The sequence below is a fragment of the Pleuronectes platessa genome, chromosome 23, assembly GCF_947347685.1.
Source record: "Pleuronectes platessa chromosome 23, fPlePla1.1, whole genome shotgun sequence".
In the NCBI taxonomy this organism is placed as follows: Eukaryota; Metazoa; Chordata; class Actinopteri; order Pleuronectiformes; family Pleuronectidae; genus Pleuronectes; species Pleuronectes platessa.
The window spans coordinates 13835195-13857422 of NC_070648.1; the positions used below are offsets into that span (position 1 = coordinate 13835195).

Consider the following 22228-nt stretch of genomic DNA (forward strand, 5'->3'; position numbering starts at 1 on the left):
TAGACATGTAAGAGAAGAGTCCCGGCCTGATGACATCTACACAGAAATAATGACTTAAAATCACAGCGCCCCCTGGTGGCACCAGGAAATGTCTTGTTTTTTGCTTGTCTTACACTTGGATGTATTCCTCCTCATCCACTGACCTCAACCATGTCAAACTGTATCAAATGGGTCTCAAGACATTGATAATGAAGGCATAAGATAACTGTGCCTTTTCGTCAAACGCCATATTAATGGGGTGGCATCAAAGTTCATCAACTCGCCGCGAAACACGAAATTGCTCTAACTTCAGTGTTCATGGCTCTATCTCACTCAAACTAAATGTGTGCAACAACATCCCCCCCCTGAAGATTTTCATATGGTTTTAAGGAATGGGCGTGGCAAAATAACTGACTAGCGCCCCCTAACGGGCAGCCCCGGCACTACGATTGGCCGACATGTACAAAAATCGATTTGGGCATGTGTCTTTTCATAACAAACAGATAAGTCTCTTGGATAGATATGCTAGACTAAACAGGAAGCCCGCCATTTTGGATTTAGTGGCCATTTTAGCCCTATTCCACATTTTTACTTTGATTTACTTGTCGTAGAGCTTTCATCAGATAAACTTCAAATTCAGATGAGTGTCATCACAACAAGATTGAGATAAAAACTGATTAAGGGATTTCTTTCCCTTCACACCGTGTGACCGTGGCATGGGGTTAAAGTTTGGTTACACGCCATAAAAACACGAGCATCTGTATCTCGAACATACATGGTCCAATCAAGTCCAAACTAGACATGTAAGACAAGGGTTTCGGCCTGATGACATCTACACAGAAATTATGACTTGAAATCACAGCGCCCCCTGGTGGCAACATGAATTGACATGTTTTATTCTTTGATGAACTGCTCCTGGCTGCTTTAAGATATACAGCTCAAATGAGCTCAGTCAAGTCATTGAATCAAGGTCAGAATTGTGACATTTCCTCAAACCATTTAAACATTGAGGTGCGGCGAAGGATCATCCTTCGCCAAAGGACACAATGTTTTCATAAGTCCACTGTGCATTGTCCTATCACTACCAAACTTCTGTCACATGATAAGAGTACAAGCCTGAACAGCTCTATGTGTCAATATTTCCTCAGTGTCATAGCGCCACCTACTGATTATCCATGAAACAGGAAGTACTTTGTTAATCCACACTGCCTTATCCAACTGGCTCCAAACTTCTGACCTATGATCACAATCCTGATCTGAACAGCTCCATATATAAACATTAGTTCACGGTCATAGCGCCACCTACTGATCAGTGTGAAAATTACATTGTGGTAAAATATTCCAATTGACACGAAACTGCTCACGCTACATCAGAGCGGCTACTTGAACAGATCTATAAGTCTGTGTGTAATAATAGTGATGGCGCCACCTACTGGCAAACCTACTGCCGCAGAGCGCAAAACGCATGCAACGTGGAGAAGTGCATGCTCGATCGATGATGTGCGCTTGGTCATCGATCGCTCTCTCCACCGACCGCAACAGGCTTCAACGTGCGGGTGCTCGGGCCCGCAAGTGCTACAACGTAGCCCTAGTTCTTATTATTATTATTCTTATTATTCTCCGAACAATGAATTGGCTTTTTGAGGGCTTCAACGTGCTCAAAAAGTTTTTAAACTTTCCAGTAAATTAGAGAGTGGTGAAAATTTACGTAATCTGGAGTATTTGGAAATGGGCGTGGCAAAACGGCTCAACAGCGCCCCCTGGAACCAGCCCTTAGGTTTCCACATAAGCGATTTTCACCAAAATCTAGACACTGGTGTAACGTGAATAATCATAGAAAAAAGTCTCTTGGAGCATTATGAAAAACGCAACAGGAAGCCCGCCATTTTGGATTTAGTGGCCATTTTGGCCAAATTCCACATTTTTAGTTTAATGTACTTGTCGTAGAGCTTTCATCAGATCAACTTAAAAATTAGACGCGTGTCATCACAACAAGATTGAGAAAAAAAATGATCAACGGAATTTTTTTCCGTCACTTCGTGTGACCGTGGCGTGTCGTCAAAGTTTGGTTCTACGCCATCAAAACACGAGCATCTGTATCTCAAACATACATGGTCCAATCAAGTCCAAACTAGACACGTAAGAGAAGAGTCCCGGCCTGATGACATCTACACAGAAATAATGACTTAAAATCACAGCGCCCCCTGGTGGCACCAGGAAATGTCTTGTTTTTTGCTTGTCTTACACTTGGATGTATTCCTCCTCATCCACTGACCTCAACCATGTCAAACTGTATCAAATGGGTCTCAAGACATTGATAATGAAGGCATAAGATAACTGTGCCTTTTCGTCAAACGCCATATTAATGGCGTGGCATCAAAGTTCATCAACTCGCCGCGAAACACGAAATTGCTCTAACTTCAGTGTTCATGGCTCTATCTCACTCAAACTAAATGTGTGCAACAACATCCCCCCCCTGAAGATTTTCATATGGTTTTAAGGAATGGGCGTGGCAAAATAACTGACTAGCGCCCCCTAACGGGCAGCCCTGGCACTACGATTGGCCGACATGTACAAAAATCGATTTGGGCATGTGTCTTTTCATAACAAACAAATAAGTCTCTTGGATAGATATGCTAGACTAAACAGGAAGCCCGCCATTTTGGATTTAGTGGCCATTTTAGCCCTATTCCACATTTTTACTTTGATTTACTTGTCGTAGAGCTTTCATCAGATAAACTTCAAATTCAGATGAGTGTCATCACAACAAGATTGAGATAAAAACTGATTAAGGGATTTCTTTCCCTTCACACCGTGTGACCGTGGCATGGGGTTAAAGTTTGGTTACACGCCATCAAAACACGAGCATCTGTATCTCGAACATACATGGTCCAATCAAGTCCAAACTAGACATGTAAGACAAGAGTTTCGGCCTGATGACATCTACACAGAAATTATGACTTGAAATCACAGCGCCCCTGGTGGCAACATGAATTGACATGTTTTATTCTTTGATGAACTGCTCCTGGCTGCTTTAAGATATACAGCTCAAATGAGCTCAGTCAAGTCATTGAATCAAGGTCAGAATTGTGACATTTCCTCAAACCATTTAAACATTGAGGTGCGGCGAAGGATCATCCTTCGCCAAAGGACACGATGTTTTCATAAGTCCACTGTGCATTGTCCTATCACTACCAAACTTCTGTCACATGATAAGAGTACAAGCCTGAACAGCTCTATGTGTCAATATTTCCTCAGTGTCATAGCGCCACCTACTGATTCGCCAGGAAACAGGAAGTGCTTTGTTAATCCACTCTGCCTTATCCAACCGGCTCCAAACTACTGACCTATGATCACAATACTAATCTGAACAGCTCCACATATAAATATTAGTTCAGGGTCATAGCGCCACCTACTGATTAGTGTGAAAATTACGTTGTGGTAAAATTGTCCAATTGACACAAAATTGCTCACGTTACATCAGAGCGGCTACTTGAAGAGATCTATATGTCTGTGTGTAATAATAGTGATGGCGCCACCTACTGGCAAACCTACTGCCGCAGAGCGCAAAATGGATGCAACGTGGAGAAGTGCATGCTCGATCGATGATGTGCGCTTGGTCATCGATCGCTCTCTCCACCGACCGCAACAGGCTTCAACGTGCGGGTGCTCGGGCCCGCCAGTGCTACAACGTAGCCCTAGTTAGGGCCCGAGCACCGAATGGTGAGAGGCCCTATTGAATCTGTAAGGATTTTTATTAGGGCCCGAGCACCGAAATCGGTGAGAGGACCTATTGAAATTGAAAAGATTATTATTATTATTATTTTTCTTCGCTCAGTGAATTGGCTTTTTGAGGGCTTTAACGTGCTCAAAAAGTTTCTAAAGTGTACAGTAAATTAGAAATATGCGCAAGTTTACGTATTCTGAAGTATTTGGGAACGGGTGTGTCAAAACCGCTCAATAGCGCCACCTACGGAAAAGCCCCTCATTTAGCATTCACCGATCATCAAAAAAAACAAAGACTATTGTGTATCATGACTAGATGCACAAAAAAGTCCATCAGTGCATTATGAATAACGCAACAGGAAGCCCGCCAGTTTGACTTTAGTGGCCATTTTGGTCATATTCGATATTTTTTCTTTTAAGTACTCCTCCTACAGCTTTCATCAAATCAACTTACAATTTAGATGATCGTCATCACAACAAAATGGAGATCTAAAGTTATTGAAGGATTAAGTTTTAGCAAAACCGTCTGACCGTGGTGTGGCCTCAAAGTTTGATTAAACGCCATCAAAACACAGGCTCCTGTATCTTGGACATATTTTGTCCAATCGAGTCCAAACTATACACATAAGACAAGAGTCGCGACCTGAAGACATCGGTACAGAAATCGTGACTTAAAATCACAGCGTCCCCTGGTGGCAACAGCAAATGTCTTGTTTTTCTATGTCTTACAGTTTGACTCACTTCTCGTAGGGCCTTCATCAAATCAACGTAAAAATTTGATGCATGTGTACAAAACAAGATGAAGATCTAAAGTTATCAAAATTTAAACTTTTCATCAATCTGTGTGACCGTGGTGAGGCTTATAAATTTGATAAACAAAATGAAAACACCATGTCTGTAGTTAATGGTCCAACACTGCTCTCTAGTGACTTAATATTGAATTACACCTGTAGTGGCAATATTAAGGCACCAGAGGTCAGTGTAACACCATGGTTTGATCAAGACACAAAATTTAACTATTGAAAAAGCCATTTCGTCCCCTCTTCCCCCAATTTAAATCTGTCTGGAGCCGCACAACATATTTGATCACACAGGTTATAAAGTTATATATATACATATATATATATATAGTTATACAATATATATAAAAACTATAGTTTGTTGCATTTATTAAATAACAGAACGACAATAAAGACAACTGTTGACATTTAACTGGTATTTTTACCTGCTACAAAATAGGAAAACACCATACTCTGACCTGGGCGTGGAGTCAAAGTCTGATCACATGCCATCAAAACACGAGCGTCTGTATCTTGGACATATTTGGTCCAATCAACTCCAAACTAGACATGTAAGACAAGAGTCGCGATCTGATGACATCTACAAGGACACCATGACTTAAAATCCTAGCGCCACCTGCTGGCTACAGGAAGTGAAGCGTTTATTCTTGCTGCAGAGCTTAAAACGCACGCAAGGCAGAGACGTGCGCTTGGTCATCGATCGCTCTCTCTTCCCCGACCGCAACAGACTTGAAATTGCCTGTGCTCGGGCCCGTTAGTGCTACAACGTAGCCCTAGTTATTAGGGCCCGAGCACCGAAATCGGTGAGAGGACCTATTGAAATTGAAAAGATTATTATTATTATTATTTTTCTTCGCTCAGTGAATTGGCTTTTTGAGGGCTTTAACGTGCTCAAAAAGTTTCTAAAGTGTACAGTAAATTAGAAATGTGCGCAAGTTTACGTATTCTGAAGTATTTGGGAACGGGTGTGTCAAAACCGCTCAATAGCGCCACCTACGGAAAAGCCCCTCATTTAGCATTCACCGATCATCAAAAAAAACAAAGACTATTGTGTATCATGACTAGATGCACAAAAAAGTCCATCAGTGCATTATGAATAACGCAACAGGAAGCCCGCCAGTTTGACTTTAGTGGCCATTTTGGTCATATTCGATATTTTTTCTTTTAAGTACTCCTCCTACAGCTTTCATCAAATCAACTTACAATTTAGACGATCGTCATCACAACAAAATGGAGATCTAAAGTTATTGAAGGATTAAGTTTTAGCAAAACCGTCTGACCGTGGTGTGGCCTCAAAGTTTGATTAAACGCCATCAAAACACAGGCTCCTGTATCTTGGACATATTTTGTCCAATCGAGTCCAAACTATATACATAAGACAAGAGTCGCGACCTGAAGACATCGGTACAGAAATCGTGACTTAAAATCACAGCGTCCCCTGGTGGCAACAGCAAATGTCTTGTTTTTCTATGTCTTACAGTTTGACTCACTTCTCGTAGGGCCTTCATCAAATCAACGTAAAAATTTGATGCATGTGTACAAAACAAGATGAAGATCTAAAGTTATCAAAATTTAAACTTTTCATCAATCTGTGTGACCGTGGTGAGGCTTATAAATTTGATAAACAAAATGAAAACACCATGTCTGTAGTTAATGGTCCAACACTGCTCTCTAGTGACTTAATATTGAATTACACCTGTAGTGCCAATATTAAGGCACCAGAGGTCAGTGTAACACCATGGTTTGATCAAGACACAAAATGTAACTATTGAAAAAGCCATTTCGTCCCCTCTTCCCCCAATTTAAATCTGTCTGGAGCCGCACAACATATTTGATAACACAGGTTATAAAGTTATATATATACATATATATATATATAGTTATACAATATATATAAAAACTATAGTTTGTTGCATTTATTAAATAACAGAACGACAATAAAGACAACTGTTGACATTTAACTGGTATTTTTACCTGCTACAAAATAGGAAAACACCATACTCTGACCATGGCGTGGAGTCAAAGTCTGATCACATGCCATCAAAACACGAGCGTCTGTATCTTGGACATATTTGGTCCAATCAACTCCAAACTAGACATGTAAGACAAGAGTCGCGATCTGATGACATCTACAAGGACACCATGACTTAAAATCCTAGCGCCACCTTCTGGCTACAGGAAGTGAAGCGTTTATTCTTGCTGCAGAGCTTAAAACGCACGCAAGGCAGAGACGTGCGCTTGGTCATCGATCGCTCTCTCTTCCCCGACCGCAACAGACTTGAAATTGCCTGTGCTCGGGCCCGTTAGTGCTACAACGTAGCCCTAGTTATTATTATTATTTCCCTTTGGGGGGCTTTTTCAGGGTCTAGACATGCTCAAAAAGTTATGAAACTTTGCAGGAAATTCAAGGTCTGCGGATATTTTAGTATTCTGGAGTAATTGGAATTGGGCGTGGCAAAATGGCTCTACAGCGCCCCCTGGAACCAGCCCCTAGGTTTCCACATAACGGATTTTCATCAAAATCTGGATATAGGTGTATCGTGACCAGTCATGAAAAAAAGTCTCATGGAGCATTATGAAAAACGCAACAGGAAGTCCGCCATTTTGCTTTTAGTGGCCATTTTGGCAATATCCCACATTTTTACTTTTACGTACTTGTCCCAGGGCTTTCATCAGATCAACTTCAAATTCAGATGAGTGTCATCACAACAAGATGGAGATAAAAAATGATTGAGGGATTTTTTTTTTATCACACCGTGTGACCGTGGCATGGCGTTAAAAATTGGTTACACGCCATCAAAACACGGGCATCTGTATCTCGGACATACATGTTCCAATCAAGTCCAAACTAGACATGTAAGACAATAGTCCCCGCCTGATGACATCTATGCATAAATGATGACTTACAACCGCAGCGCCCCCTGGTGGCAACAGGAAATGTCTTGTTTTTTGCTTGTCTTACACTTGGATGAATTTCTCCTCATCCACTGACCTCAACCATGTCAAACTGTATCAAATGGGTCCCAAGACATTGACAATGAAGACATAAGATTACCGTGACTTTTCGTCAAACGCCATATGAATGGCGTGGCATTAAAGTTCATCAACTCGCCGTGAAACACGAAATTGCTGTAACTTCAGTGTTCATGATTCTATCTCTCTCAAACTACATGTGTGTAACAACAGCCCCCCCCTGAAGATATTCATATGGTTTTAAGAAATGGGCGTGGCAAAAAAACTGACCAGCGCCCCCTATAGGGCAACCCCGGCACTACGATGGCCGACATTTATACAAATCTATCGGGACATGTGTCGTTTCATAACAAACAAAAAAATATCTTGGATAGGTATGCTTGACCAAACAGGGAGGCCGCCATTTTGGATTAAGTGGCCATTTTTTTTCCATATTCCACATTTTTACTTGATGCACTTGTCCCAGGGCTTTCATCAGATTAACTTCAAATTAAGATCAGTGCCATCACAACAAGATGGAGATAAAAAGTGATTAAGAGATTGACCTTTCGTCACACCGTGTGACCGTGGCGTGGCGTCTTGAGTTTGATTAAACGCCATCAAAACACGAGGTTCTGTATCTCGGACATACATTGTCCAATCGAGTCCAAACTAGACATGTAAGACAAGGGTGCCATCCTGATGACATCTACACAGAAATTATGACTTGAAATTACAGCGCCCCCTGGTGGCTACAGGAAGTGACATGTTTTATACTTTGATGAACTGCTCCTGGCTGATTTACAATATACAGCTCAAATCAGATCAGTCAAGTCATTAGATCATGGTCAGAATTGTGACGTTTCCTCAAACCGTGTAAACATTGATGTGCGGCGAAGGATTTTCCTTCGCCAAAGGACACGATGTTATCATAACTCCACTGTGCATTGTCCTATCACTACAAAACTTCTGTCACATGGTCAGAGTCCAAGCCTGAACAGCTCTATGTGTCAATATTTCCTCAGTGTCATAGCGCCACCTACTGATTCGCCAGGAAACAGGAAGTACTTTGTTAATCCACTCTGCATTATCCAACCGGCTCCAAACTACTGACCTATGATCACAATCCTGAATAGAACAGCTCCATATATGAATATTAGTTCAGGAACATAGCGCCACCTATTGATCAGTGTGAAAATTAAGTTGCGGAAACATTGTCCAATTGACACAAAATTTCTCACGCTACATCAGAGCGCCTACTTGAACAGATCTATATTTATTAGGGCCCGAGCACCGAATGGTGAGAGGCCCTATTGAATCTGTAAGGATTTTTATTATTATTATTTCCCTTTCGGGGGCTTTTTCAGGGTCTAGACATGCTCAAAAAGTTTTGAAACTTTGCAGGAAATTCAAGGTCTGCGGACAATTTAGTATTCTGGAGTAATTTGAATTGGGCGTGGCAAAATGGCTCAACAGCGCCCCCTGGAACCAGCCCCTAGGTTTCCACATAAGCGATTTTCCCCAAAATCTAGACACTGGTGTAACGTGACTAATCATAGAAAAAAGTCTATTGGAGCATTATGAAAAATGCAACAGGAAGCCCGCCATTTTGGATTTAGTGGCCATTTTGGCCAAATTCCACATTTTTACTTTAATGTACTTGTCGTAGAGCTTTCATCAGATCAACTTAAAAATTAGACGGGTGTCATCACAACAAGATTGAGAAAAAAAATGATCAACGGAATTTTTTTCCGTCACTTCGTGTGACCGTGGCGTGAAGTCAAAATTTGGTTCCACGCCATCAAAACACGTGCATCTGTATCTCGAACATACATGGTCCAATCAAGTCCAAACTAGACATGTAAGAGAAGAGTCCCGGCCTGATGACATCTACACAGAAATAATGACTTAAAATCACAGCGCCCCCTGGTGGCACCAGGAAATGTCTTGTTTTTTGCTTGTCTTACACTTGGATGTATTCCTCCTCATCCACTGACCTCAACCATGTCAAACTGTACCAAATGGGTCTCAAGACATTGATAATGAAGGCATAAGATAACTGTGACTTTTCGTCAAACGCCATATTAATGGCGTGGCATCAAAGTTCATCACCTCGCCGTGAAACACGAAATTGCTTTAACTTCAGTGTTCATGGTTCTATCTCACTCAAACTACATTTGTGCAACAACATCCCCCCCCTGAAGATTTTCATATGGTTTTAAGGAATGGGCGTGGCAAAATAACTGACTAGCGCCCCCTAACGGGCAGCCCCGGCATTACGATTGGCCGACATGTACAAAATTCGATTTGGGCATGTGTCTTTTCATAACAAACAAATAAGTCTCTTGGATAGATATGCTAGACTAAACAGGAAGCCCGCCATTTTGGATTTAGTGGCCATTTTGGCCCTATTCAACATTTTTACTTTGATTTACTTGTCGCAGAGCTTTCATCAGATCAACTTCAAATTCAGATGAGTGTCATCACAACAAGATTGAGATAAAAACTGATTAAGGGATTTTTTTCCCTTCACACCGTGTGACCGTGGCGTGGCGTTAAAGTTTGGTAACACGCCATCAAAACACGAGCATCTGTATCTCGAACATACATGGTCCAATCAAGTCCAAACTAGACATGCAAGACAAGAGTTCCGGCTTGATGACATCTACACAGAAATTATGACTTGAAATCACAGCGCCCCCTGGTGGCAACATGAAGTGAAATGTTTTATACTTTGATGAACTGCTCCTGGCTGATTTACAATATACAGCTCAAATCAGATCAGTCAAGTCATTAGATCATGGTCAGAATTGTGACGTTTCCTCAAACCGTGTAAACATTGATGTGCGGCGAAGGATTTTCCTTCGCCAAAGGACACGATGTTATCATAACTCCACTGTGCATTGTCCTATCACTACAAAACTTCTGTCACATGGTCAGAGTCCAAGCCTGAACAGCTCTATGTGTCAATATTTCCTCAGTGTCATAGCGCCACCTACTGATTTGCCAGGAAACAGGAAGTACTTTGTTAATCCACTCTGCATTATCCAACCGGCTCTAAACTACTGACCTATGATCACAATACTGATCTGAACAGCTCCACATATAAATATTAGTTCAGGGTCATAGCGCCACCTACTGATCAGTGTGAAAATTAAGTTGTGTTAACATTGTCCAATTGACACAAAACTGCTCACGCTACATCAGAGCGCCTACATGAACAGATATATATGTCTGTGCGTAATAATAGTGATGGCGCCACCTACTGGCAAACCTACTGCCGCAGAGCGCAAAACGCATTTAACGTGGAGAAGTGCATGCTCGATCGATGATGTGCGCTTGGTCATCGATCGCTCTCTCCACCGACCACAACAGGCTTCAACGTGCGGGTGCTCGGGCCCGCAAGTGCTACAACGTAGCCCTAGTTATTATTATTTCCCTTCGGGGGGCTTTTTCAGGGTCTAGACATGCTCAAAAAGTTGTGAAACTTTGCAGGAAATTCAAGGTCTGCGGACAATTTAGTATTCTGGAGTAATTTGAATTGGGCGTGGCAAAATGGCTCAACAGCGCCCCCTGGAACCAGCCCCTAGGTTTCCACATAAGCGATTTTCCCCAAAATCTAGACACTGGTGTAACGTGACTAATCATAGAAAAAAGTCTATTGGAGCATTATGAAAAATGCAACAGGAAGTCCGCCATTTTGCTTTTAGTGGCCATTTTGGCAATATCCCACATTTTTACTTTTACGTACTTGTCCCAGGGCTTTCATCAGATCAACTTCAAATTCAGATGAGTGTCATCACAACAAGATGGAGATAAAAAATGATTGAGGGATTTTTTTTTTATCACACCGTGTGACCGTGGCATGGCGTTAAAAATTGGTTACACGCCATCAAAACACGGGCATCTATATCTCGGACATACATGTTCCAATCAAGTCCAAACTAGACATGTAAGACAATAGTCCCCGCCTGATGACATCTATGCATAAATGATGACTTAAAACCGCAGCGCCCCCTGGTGGCAACAGGAAATGTCTTGTTTTTTGCTTGTCTTACACTTGGATGAATTTCTCCTCATCCACTGACCTCAACCATGTCAAACTGTATCAAATGGGTCCCAAGACATTGACAATGAAGACATAAGATTACCGTGACTTTTCGTCAAACGCCATATGAATGGCGTGGCATTAAAGTTCATCAACTCGCCGTGAAACACGAAATTGCTGTAACTTCAGTGTTCATGATTCTATCTCTCTCAAACTACATGTGTGTAACAACAGCCCCCCCCTGAAGATATTCATATGGTTTTAAGAAATGGGCGTGGCAAAAAAACTGACCAGCGCCCCCTATAGGGCAACCCCGGCACTACGATGGCCGACATTTATACAAATCTATCGGGACATGTGTCCTTTCATAACAAACAAAAAAATATCTTGGATAGGTATGCTTGACCAAACAGGGAGGCCGCCATTTTGGATTAAGTGGCCATTTTTTTTCCATATTCCACATTTTTACTTGATGCACTTGTCCCAGGGCTTTCATCAGATTAACTTCAAATTAAGATCAGTGCCATCACAACAAGATGGAGATAAAAAGTGATTAAGAGATTGACCTTTCGTCACACCGTGTGACCGTGGCGTGGCGTCTTGAGTTTGATTAAACGCCATCAAAACATGAGGTTCTGTATCTCGGACATACATTGTCCAATCGAGTCCAAACTAGACATGTAAGACAAGGGTGCCATCCTGATGACATCTACACAGAAATTATGACTTGAAATTACAGCGCTCCCTGGTGGCTACAGGAAGTGACATGTTTTATACTTTGATGAACTGCTCCTGGCTGCTTTAAGATATACAGCTCAAATGAGCTCAGTCAAGTCATTGAATCAAGGTCAGAATTGTGACATTTCCTCAAACCATGTAAACATTGATGTTTGGCGAAGGATCATCCTTCGCCAAAGGACACGATGTTTTCATAAGTCCACTGTGCATTGTCCTATCACTACCAAACTTCTGTCACATGATAAGAGTACAAGCCTGAACAGCTCTATGTGTCAATATTTCCTCAGTGTCATAGCGCCACCTACTGATTCGCCAGGAAACAGGAAGTACTTTGTTAATCCACTCTGCATTATCCAACCGGCTCCAAACTACTGACCTATGATCACAATACTAATCTGAACAGCTCCACATATAAATATTAGTTCAGGGTCATAGCGCCACCTACTGATCAGTGTGAATATTAAGTTGTGTTAACATTGTCCGATTGACACAAAATTGCTCACGCTACATCAGAGCGCCTACATGAACAGATAAATAGATGTCTGTGCGTAATAATAGTGATGGCGCCACCTACTGGCAATCCTACTGCCGCAGAGCGCAAAACGCATTTATTGTGGAGAAGTGCATGCTCGATCGATGATGTGCGCTTGGTCATCGATCGCTCTCTCCACCGACCGCAACAGGCTTCAACGTGCGGGTGCTCGGGCCCGCAAGTGCTACAACGTAGCCCTAGTTCTTATTATTCTCCGAACAATGAATTGGCTTTTTGAGGGCTTCAACGTGCTCAAAAAGTTTTTAAACTTTCCAGTAAATTAGAGAGTGGTGAAAATTTACGTAATCTGGAGTATTTGGAAATGGGCGTGGCAAAACGGCTCAACAGCGCCCCCTGGAACCAGCCCTTAGGTTTCCACATAAGCGATTTTCACCAAAATCTAGACACTGGTGTAACGTGAATAATCATAGAAAAAAGTCTCTTGGAGCATTATGAAAAACGCAACAGGAAGCCCGCCATTTTGGATTTAGTGGCCATTTTGGCCAAATTCCACATTTTTAGTTTAATGTACTTGTCGTAGAGCTTTCATCAGATCAACTTAAAAATTAGACGCGTGTCATCACAACAAGATTGAGAAAAAAAATGATCAACGGAATTTTTTTCCGTCACTTCGTGTGACCGTGGCGTGTCGTCAAAGTTTGGTTCCACGCCATCAAAACACGAGCATCTGTATCTCGAACATACATGGTCCAATCAAGTCCAAACTAGACATGTAAGAGAAGAGTCCCAGCCTGATGACATCTAATCAGAAATAATGACTTAAAATCACAGCGCCCCCTGGTGGCACCAGGAAATGTCTTGTTTTTTGCTTGTCTTACACTTGGATGTATTCCTCCTCATCCACTGACCTCAACCATGTCAAACTGTATCAAATGTGTCTCAAGACATTGATAATGAAGGCATAAGATAACTGTGCCTTTTCGTCAAACGCCATATTAATGGCGTGGCATCAAAGTTCATCAACTCGCCGCGAAACACGAAATTGCTCTAACTTCAGTGTTCATGGCTCTATCTCACTCAAACTAAATGTGTGCAACAACATCCCCCCCCTGAAGATTTTCATATGGTTTTAAGGAATGGGCGTGGCAAAATAACTGACTAGCGCCCCCTAACGGGCAGCCCCGGCACTACGATTGGCCGACATGTACAAAAATCGATTTGGGCATGTGTCTTTTCATAACAAACAAATAAGTCTCTTGGATAGATATGCTAGACTAAACAGGAAGCCCGCCATTTTGGATTTAGTGGCCATTTTAGCCCTATTCCACATTTTTACTTTGATTTACTTGTCGTAGAGCTTTCATCAGATAAACTTCAAATTCAGATGAGTGTCATCACAACAAGATTGAGATAAAAACTGATTAAGGGATTTCTTTCCCTTCACACCGTGTGACCGTGGCATGGGGTTAAAGTTTGGTTACACGCCATCAAAACACGAGCATCTGTATCTCGAACATACATGGTCCAATCAAGTCCAAACTAGACATGTAAGACAAGAGTTTCGGCCTGATGACATCTACACAGAAATTATGACTTGAAATCACAGCGCCCCCTGGTGGCAACATGAATTGACATGTTTTATTCTTTGATGAACTGCTCCTGGCTGCTTTAAGATATACAGCTCAAATGAGCTCAGTCAAGTCATTGAATCAAGGTCAGAATTGTGACATTTCCTCAAACCATTTAAACATTGAGGTGCGGCGAAGGATCATCCTTCGCCAAAGGACACGATGTTTTCATAAGTCCACTGTGCATTGTCCTATCACTACCAAACTTCTGTCACATGATAAGAGTACAAGCCTGAACAGCTCTATGTGTCAATATTTCCTCAGTGTCATAGCGCCACCTACTGATTTGCCAGGAAACAGGAAGTACTTTGTTAATCCACTCTGCATTATCCAACCGGCTCTAAACTACTGACCTATGATCACAATACTGATCTGAACAGCTCCACATATAAATATTAGTTCAGGGTCATAGCGCCACCTACTGATCAGTGTGAAAATTAAGTTGTGTTAACATTGTCCAATTGACACAAAACTGCTCACGCTACATCAGAGCGCCTACATGAACAGATATATATGTCTGTGCGTAATAATAGTGATGGCGCCACCTACTGGCAAACCTACTGCCGCAGAGCGCAAAACGCATTTAACGTGGAGAAGTGCATGCTCGATCGATGATGTGCGCTTGGTCATCGATCGCTCTCTCCACCGACCACAACAGGCTTCAACGTGCGGGTGCTCGGGCCCGCAAGTGCTACAACGTAGCCCTAGTTATTATTATTTCCCTTCGGGGGGCTTTTTCAGGGTCTAGACATGCTCAAAAAGTTGTGAAACTTTGCAGGAAATTCAAGGTCTGCGGACAATTTAGTATTCTGGAGTAATTTGAATTGGGCGTGGCAAAATGGCTCAACAGCGCCCCCTGGAACCAGCCCCTAGGTTTCCACATAAGCGATTTTCCCCAAAATCTAGACACTGGTGTAACGTGACTAATCATAGAAAAAAGTCTATTGGAGCATTATGAAAAATGCAACAGGAAGTCCGCCATTTTGCTTTTAGTGGCCATTTTGGCAATATCCCACATTTTTACTTTTACGTACTTGTCCCAGGGCTTTCATCAGATCAACTTCAAATTCAGATGAGTGTCATCACAACAAGATGGAGATAAAAAATGATTGAGGGATTTTTTTTTTATCACACCGTGTGACCGTGGCATGGCGTTAAAAATTGGTTACACGCCATCAAAACACGGGCATCTATATCTCGGACATACATGTTCCAATCAAGTCCAAACTAGACATGTAAGACAATAGTCCCCGCCTGATGACATCTATGCATAAATGATGACTTAAAACCGCAGCGCCCCCTGGTGGCAACAGGAAATGTCTTGTTTTTTGCTTGTCTTACACTTGGATGAATTTCTCCTCATCCACTGACCTCAACCATGTCAAACTGTATCAAATGGGTCCCAAGACATTGACAATGAAGACATAAGATTACCGTGACTTTTCGTCAAACGCCATATGAATGGCGTGGCATTAAAGTTCATCAACTCGCCGTGAAACACGAAATTGCTGTAACTTCAGTGTTCATGATTCTATCTCTCTCAAACTACATGTGTGTAACAACAGCCCCCCCCTGAAGATATTCATATGGTTTTAAGAAATGGGCGTGGCAAAAAAACTGACCAGCGCCCCCTATAGGGCAACCCCGGCACTACGATGGCCGACATTTATACAAATCTATCGGGACATGTGTCCTTTCATAACAAACAAAAAAATATCTTGGATAGGTATGCTTGACCAAACAGGGAGGCCGCCATTTTGGATTAAGTGGCCATTTTTTTTCCATATTCCACATTTTTACTTGATGCACTTGTCCCAGGGCTTTCATCAGATTAACTTCAAATTAAGATCAGTGCCATCACAACAAGATGGAGATAAAAAGTGATTAAGAGATTGACCTTTCGTCACACCGTGTGACCGTGGCGTGGCGTCTTGAGTTTGATTAAACGCCATCAAAACATGAGGTTCTGTATCTCGGACATACATTGTCCAATCGAGTCCAAACTAGACATGTAAGACAAGGGTGCCATCCTGATGACATCTACACAGAAATTATGACTTGAAATTACAGCGCTCCCTGGTGGCTACAGGAAGTGACATGTTTTATACTTTGATGAACTGCTCCTGGCTGCTTTAAGATATACAGCTCAAATGAGCTCAGTCAAGTCATTGAATCAAGGTCAGAATTGTGACATTTCCTCAAACCATGTAAACATTGATGTTTGGCGAAGGATCATCCTTCGCCAAAGGACACGATGTTTTCATAAGTCCACTGTGCATTGTCCTATCACTACCAAACTTCTGTCACATGATAAGAGTACAAGCCTGAACAGCTCTATGTGTCAATATTTCCTCAGTGTCATAGCGCCACCTACTGATTCGCCAGGAAACAGGAAGTACTTTGTTAATCCACTCTGCATTATCCAACCGGCTCCAAACTACTGACCTATGATCACAATACTAATCTGAACAGCTCCACATATAAATATTAGTTCAGGGTCATAGCGCCACCTACTGATCAGTGTGAATATTAAGTTGTGTTAACATTGTCCGATTGACACAAAATTGCTCACGCTACATCAGAGCGCCTACATGAACAGATAAATAGATGTCTGTGCGTAATAATAGTGATGGCGCCACCTACTGGCAATCCTACTGCCGCAGAGCGCAAAACGCATTTATTGTGGAGAAGTGCATGCTCGATCGATGATGTGCGCTTGGTCATCGATCGCTCTCTCCACCGACCGCAACAGGCTTCAACGTGCGGGTGCTCGGGCCCGCAAGTGCTACAACGTAGCCCTAGTTCTTATTATTCTCCGAACAATGAATTGGCTTTTTGAGGGCTTCAACGTGCTCAAAAAGTTTTTAAACTTTCCAGTAAATTAGAGAGTGGTGAAAATTTACGTAATCTGGAGTATTTGGAAATGGGCGTGGCAAAACGGCTCAACAGCGCCCCCTGGAACCAGCCCTTAGGTTTCCACATAAGCGATTTTCACCAAAATCTAGACACTGGTGTAACGTGAATAATCATAGAAAAAAGTCTCTTGGAGCATTATGAAAAACGCAACAGGAAGCCCGCCATTTTGGATTTAGTGGCCATTTTGGCCAAATTCCACATTTTTAGTTTAATGTACTTGTCGTAGAGCTTTCATCAGATCAACTTAAAAATTAGACGCGTGTCATCACAACAAGATTGAGAAAAAAAATGATCAACGGAATTTTTTTCCGTCACTTCGTGTGACCGTGGCGTGTCGTCAAAGTTTGGTTCCACGCCATCAAAACACGAGCATCTGTATCTCGAACATACATGGTCCAATCAAGTCCAAACTAGACATGTAAGAGAAGAGTCCCAGCCTGATGACATCTAATCAGAAATAATGACTTAAAATCACAGCGCCCCCTGGTGGCACCAGGAAATGTCTTGTTTTTTGCTTGTCTTACACTTGGATGTATTCCTCCTCATCCACTGACCTCAACCATGTCAAACTGTATCAAATGTGTCTCAAGACATTGATAATGAAGGCATAAGATAACTGTGCCTTTTCGTCAAACGCCATATTAATGGCGTGGCATCAAAGTTCATCAACTCGCCGCGAAACACGAAATTGCTCTAACTTCAGTGTTCATGGCTCTATCTCACTCAAACTAAATGTGTGCAACAACATCCCCCCCCTGAAGATTTTCATATGGTTTTAAGGAATGGGCGTGGCAAAATAACTGACTAGCGCCCCCTAACGGGCAGCCCCGGCACTACGATTGGCCGACATGTACAAAAATCGATTTGGGCATGTGTCTTTTCATAACAAACAAATAAGTCTCTTGGATAGATATGCTAGACTAAACAGGAAGCCCGCCATTTTGGATTTAGTGGCCATTTTAGCCCTATTCCACATTTTTACTTTGATTTACTTGTCGTAGAGCTTTCATCAGATAAACTTCAAATTCAGATGAGTGTCATCACAACAAGATTGAGATAAAAACTGATTAAGGGATTTCTTTCCCTTCACACCGTGTGACCGTGGCATGGGGTTAAAGTTTGGTTACACGCCATCAAAACACGAGCATCTGTATCTCGAACATACATGGTCCAATCAAGTCCAAACTAGACATGTAAGACAAGAGTTTCGGCCTGATGACATCTACACAGAAATTATGACTTGAAATCACAGCGCCCCCTGGTGGCAACATGAATTGACATGTTTTATTCTTTGATGAACTGCTCCTGGCTGCTTTAAGATATACAGCTCAAATGAGCTCAGTCAAGTCATTGAATCAAGGTCAGAATTGTGACATTTCCTCAAACCATTTAAACATTGAGGTGCGGCGAAGGATCATCCTTCGCCAAAGGACACGATGTTTTCATAAGTCCACTGTGCATTGTCCTATCACTACCAAACTTCTGTCACATGATAAGAGTACAAGCCTGAACAGCTCTATGTGTCAATATTTCCTCAGTGTCATAGCGCCACCTACTGATTATCCATGAAACAGGAAGTACTTTGTTAATCCACTCTGCCTTATCCAACCGGCTCCAAACTTCTGACCTATGATCACAATCCTGATCTGAACAGCTCCATATATAAACATTAGTTCACGGTCATAGCGCCACCTACTGATCAGTGTGAAAATTACATTGTGGTAAAATTTTCCAATTGACACAAAACTGCTCACGCTACATCAGAGCGGCTACTTGAACAGATCTATAAGTCTGTGTGTAATAATAGTGATGGCGCCACCTACTGGCAAACCTACTGCCGCAGAGCGCAAAACGCATGCAACGTGGAGAAGTGCATGCTCGATCGATGATGTGCGCTTGGTCATCGATCGCTGTCTCCACCGACCGCAACAGGCTTCAACGTGCGGGTGCTCGGGCCCGCAAGTGCTACAACGTAGCCCTAGTTCAGCTTGTTTCTTTCAGTCTGGTGATGTGTATTATCATATTCTGTGTTATTCTCTGCTCTGTTTGTGTGAACGTTTAGCAGTGCAGAACCATGTTTCCCCTATTGGTGAAGAACCGCAGTCACAAATCTCTGCATCTTCACAAGGACAGAAGTGACTTTGTGTCTTGATCCATGTGTGCTTCAGTGTTTTGTGCTCTGAACTTTTATGAGATTATGACAGTTGTTCAAATTTGTAGACAAGTTGCGCCAATTTGACAAAAGTGCAAAGCCACCTTCACATAATCCAGAGACTGAACTTGTGACATCCTGGAGGGACCTCTACACCTCTCTCTGTGCTGGTGGACGACATTCAAACAAAGCTTTTTGGGACCCTCTCCTAAACTGTTGGAAAGTTCCTTTAATAATCTGCAAGGCTGCTTCAGCATCACTGTTCTAATGATAAAAATGGATCATCACACATCCCTGTTGTTCTGTCTACCTGATCATCTTCCCTCCACCCAAGCTGAGTTGATCTCAGCTTGAGGAAAGAAATGATTATTCTGAACATTGTCATTTCCTGCTTTTCATGTGTTCTTCATTTCACATTTCATTTTCTCCATTTCACTTTTTCCCCTCATTCCCGTTGTGCCCTCATGCTGGTCTACATTTCCTTCCATCCTTCGACCTCTGCTTCTCAGCCCACTCTCCATCCTCCCGTCCCCCCATCTACCACCTGAAGCATTTAGACCACTCCTCATCTCACTCCCATTCCTCCTCTTCTTCCTCCTCCTCCTCTTCCTCCTTCTCCTCCTCCTCTTGCTGGTACTCTCCTAGCGTCTGGCCCAGTGGTCAGGAGATTGTCCAGTACATCCTGTTGGCACTGGTGGCTGCCTACCTGCTCCTTTTCTTCATATTTTCCTTCCTGGTCTTTTTCTCTGACCAACCTACCATATGCTACTGTGGCCCCCATCAGACCCCCACACAGGGGCCCAGCCCCCAGCATGGGCTGCCCCTGCCCACCAAATCCCAGTGTAAGTTCCAATTCGCAGAGGGGCAGCTGTGAGCTTCAGCCCCCTCCTGATAACAGGAAGTAGAACTGCAGATTCTTTGCAGTAGTCCTGAAATTAGAAGATGTAGTCGAGAAATTAGTGTAACTTAGTTTAGTTGAGTCTGTTAACTCTACTTTAAATAAAATGCATGTTGATCACTATGCAAGTGTGGCAGGCGCCACACTTCACTTGACAGACTTCCTGTGTGGCTTCACTGAACCACACCTAAACTATGTTAGTGCAGAGCTCCTGTCCTATAGCACCCCCTGCAGGCCGGACAGGAGCCGTGACAACACCCTGAGTTCTTTAGCCCTATGAGACAAATTGGGATTTGTGAATATGGGCTATACAAATATAATTAAATTGATGGATTGACTTCTCTTCAATGGGAGTTTGCTTTTGACCCCCTCAGATCAGAAGACTGTGTGTGTGACCCTTCCTCACATGGTGTGGCCCTAGTTTAGATCTGCGAGGACTTTAACAGTGTTGAAGCTGTGGATTCGTGACACAGACTTTCAGGTGTTTTGTCCTTTTTTATTTGTGAGTGCTTACCATTTCCCTTGTTTCTTCTTAGCTTTAAATGAGCAGTTAATTGAGGGTTGTTTTGTAGCCTTTGTATCAAACATGAATGTGTTTATCATTTCAGCAGCCTAATAAGCTTTATTTGGATTAAGTTGTTGTGAACTGGTGCATAGTGAGGCAACTATAGCTCAATTTAAAAATCTAAATCAAAAAGTAGAACAATTCATTTAAATTAGAAATAGTTACATATTACGCATGTATTTCAAGTCCTAAATAACCAGTTCAATTGTTTGGAGACATTTTTATTTACAGAATCTTACTTACTATTGTTGAATAGTAAAAAAAAAAAAGCTATGGTTTAAATAGTATTCCTATTTAACATAAAGTATTGAAATAAGTAGATTGGTTTTTGCTAACAAAAACTTAATAAAGTAATTCTGAGGCCGGTGCCCTGTTTGAGCTTTCCCATTGAATGCATGGAAGGGACTGAGCTGAGCCACTGGCTTTGAGATCAGCTGCTGTAGCTGTCAGGGAAGCTGAGCCTGACTGAACGCTTTGTTCAATCTGTGGAACGTATATAGCCCATAACCACAGATCACTTCTTGCCTCATAGGGCTTAACAATCTGAACAAGGTGTGACATCCTCTGCCCTTTACCCTCCACCAAGGTTAAGAAAAAAAACACAGGGATCTCGGGAGAGTATGAAGTGAGGGATCCCTCTCCCATGAAGGACAGAAGTATAGATGTAGATATTTTCACTTGCTGCAGTCCTCACTAATCAAACTATTCACAGTAAAAACCTCCAGACAACCAGTCGAGTGTTGGTTTGTGGCTCAGGGGCTTTGAGCCCTTTTCTCCTCTTTTGGAACTTTCCTAAAGAAGTCATTGAACCTTAAACCACTCATCATGTGAGGGGGAATGTCCCTGTGGACAAACGCTATCTGGACTGTTTCGTAAAAATGTTCAATTCGTGTACATAAGCAAACTTATCTAGTCCAGCTGGTCAACGCAGCGTTTGCAAAGCAGAGTCCACGGAGGATAAACAGTGTTTTCACTGCGTCAGGCTTTCTACAAAACCAGCCAATCACAGAGGGGTATTCTGTTTTTTCTCTATCCTAAACGTGTTTCGTGTCTTTACCTGCTGGAGCTGCCTGTTTCAGTCCTGAGCAAAGAGAGATTATTTAGATGGGAACATGTTTCACCTCCTGGCTGTTAGTGTTTTGGTTTTGGTGTCAGTGGAGGGGATGAGTGCACAGCAGCTCAGACAGCAGCGGACTGTAAGTGTTCAGCTCGCTGGTAACAACAGTGGACTGGAGACTGAGGAAGGTAAAATTGGATTTAGAGAGAGTGTGTGTGTGTGTGTGTGCCTGTGTGTAACCTCCTCATTCATTGACTCCACCATGTTACCACTCAT

At 42.4% G+C, this 22228-nt stretch overlaps 1 protein-coding gene across 13 annotated transcripts in view; it reads left to right on the forward strand.

The window, feature by feature from the left end:
- Positions 1-22228, forward strand: part of camk2d1 (calcium/calmodulin-dependent protein kinase (CaM kinase) II delta 1) — a 114882-nt gene that overhangs the window by 88531 nt on the left and 4123 nt on the right. The gene's annotated exons all lie outside the window — the stretch shown is intronic.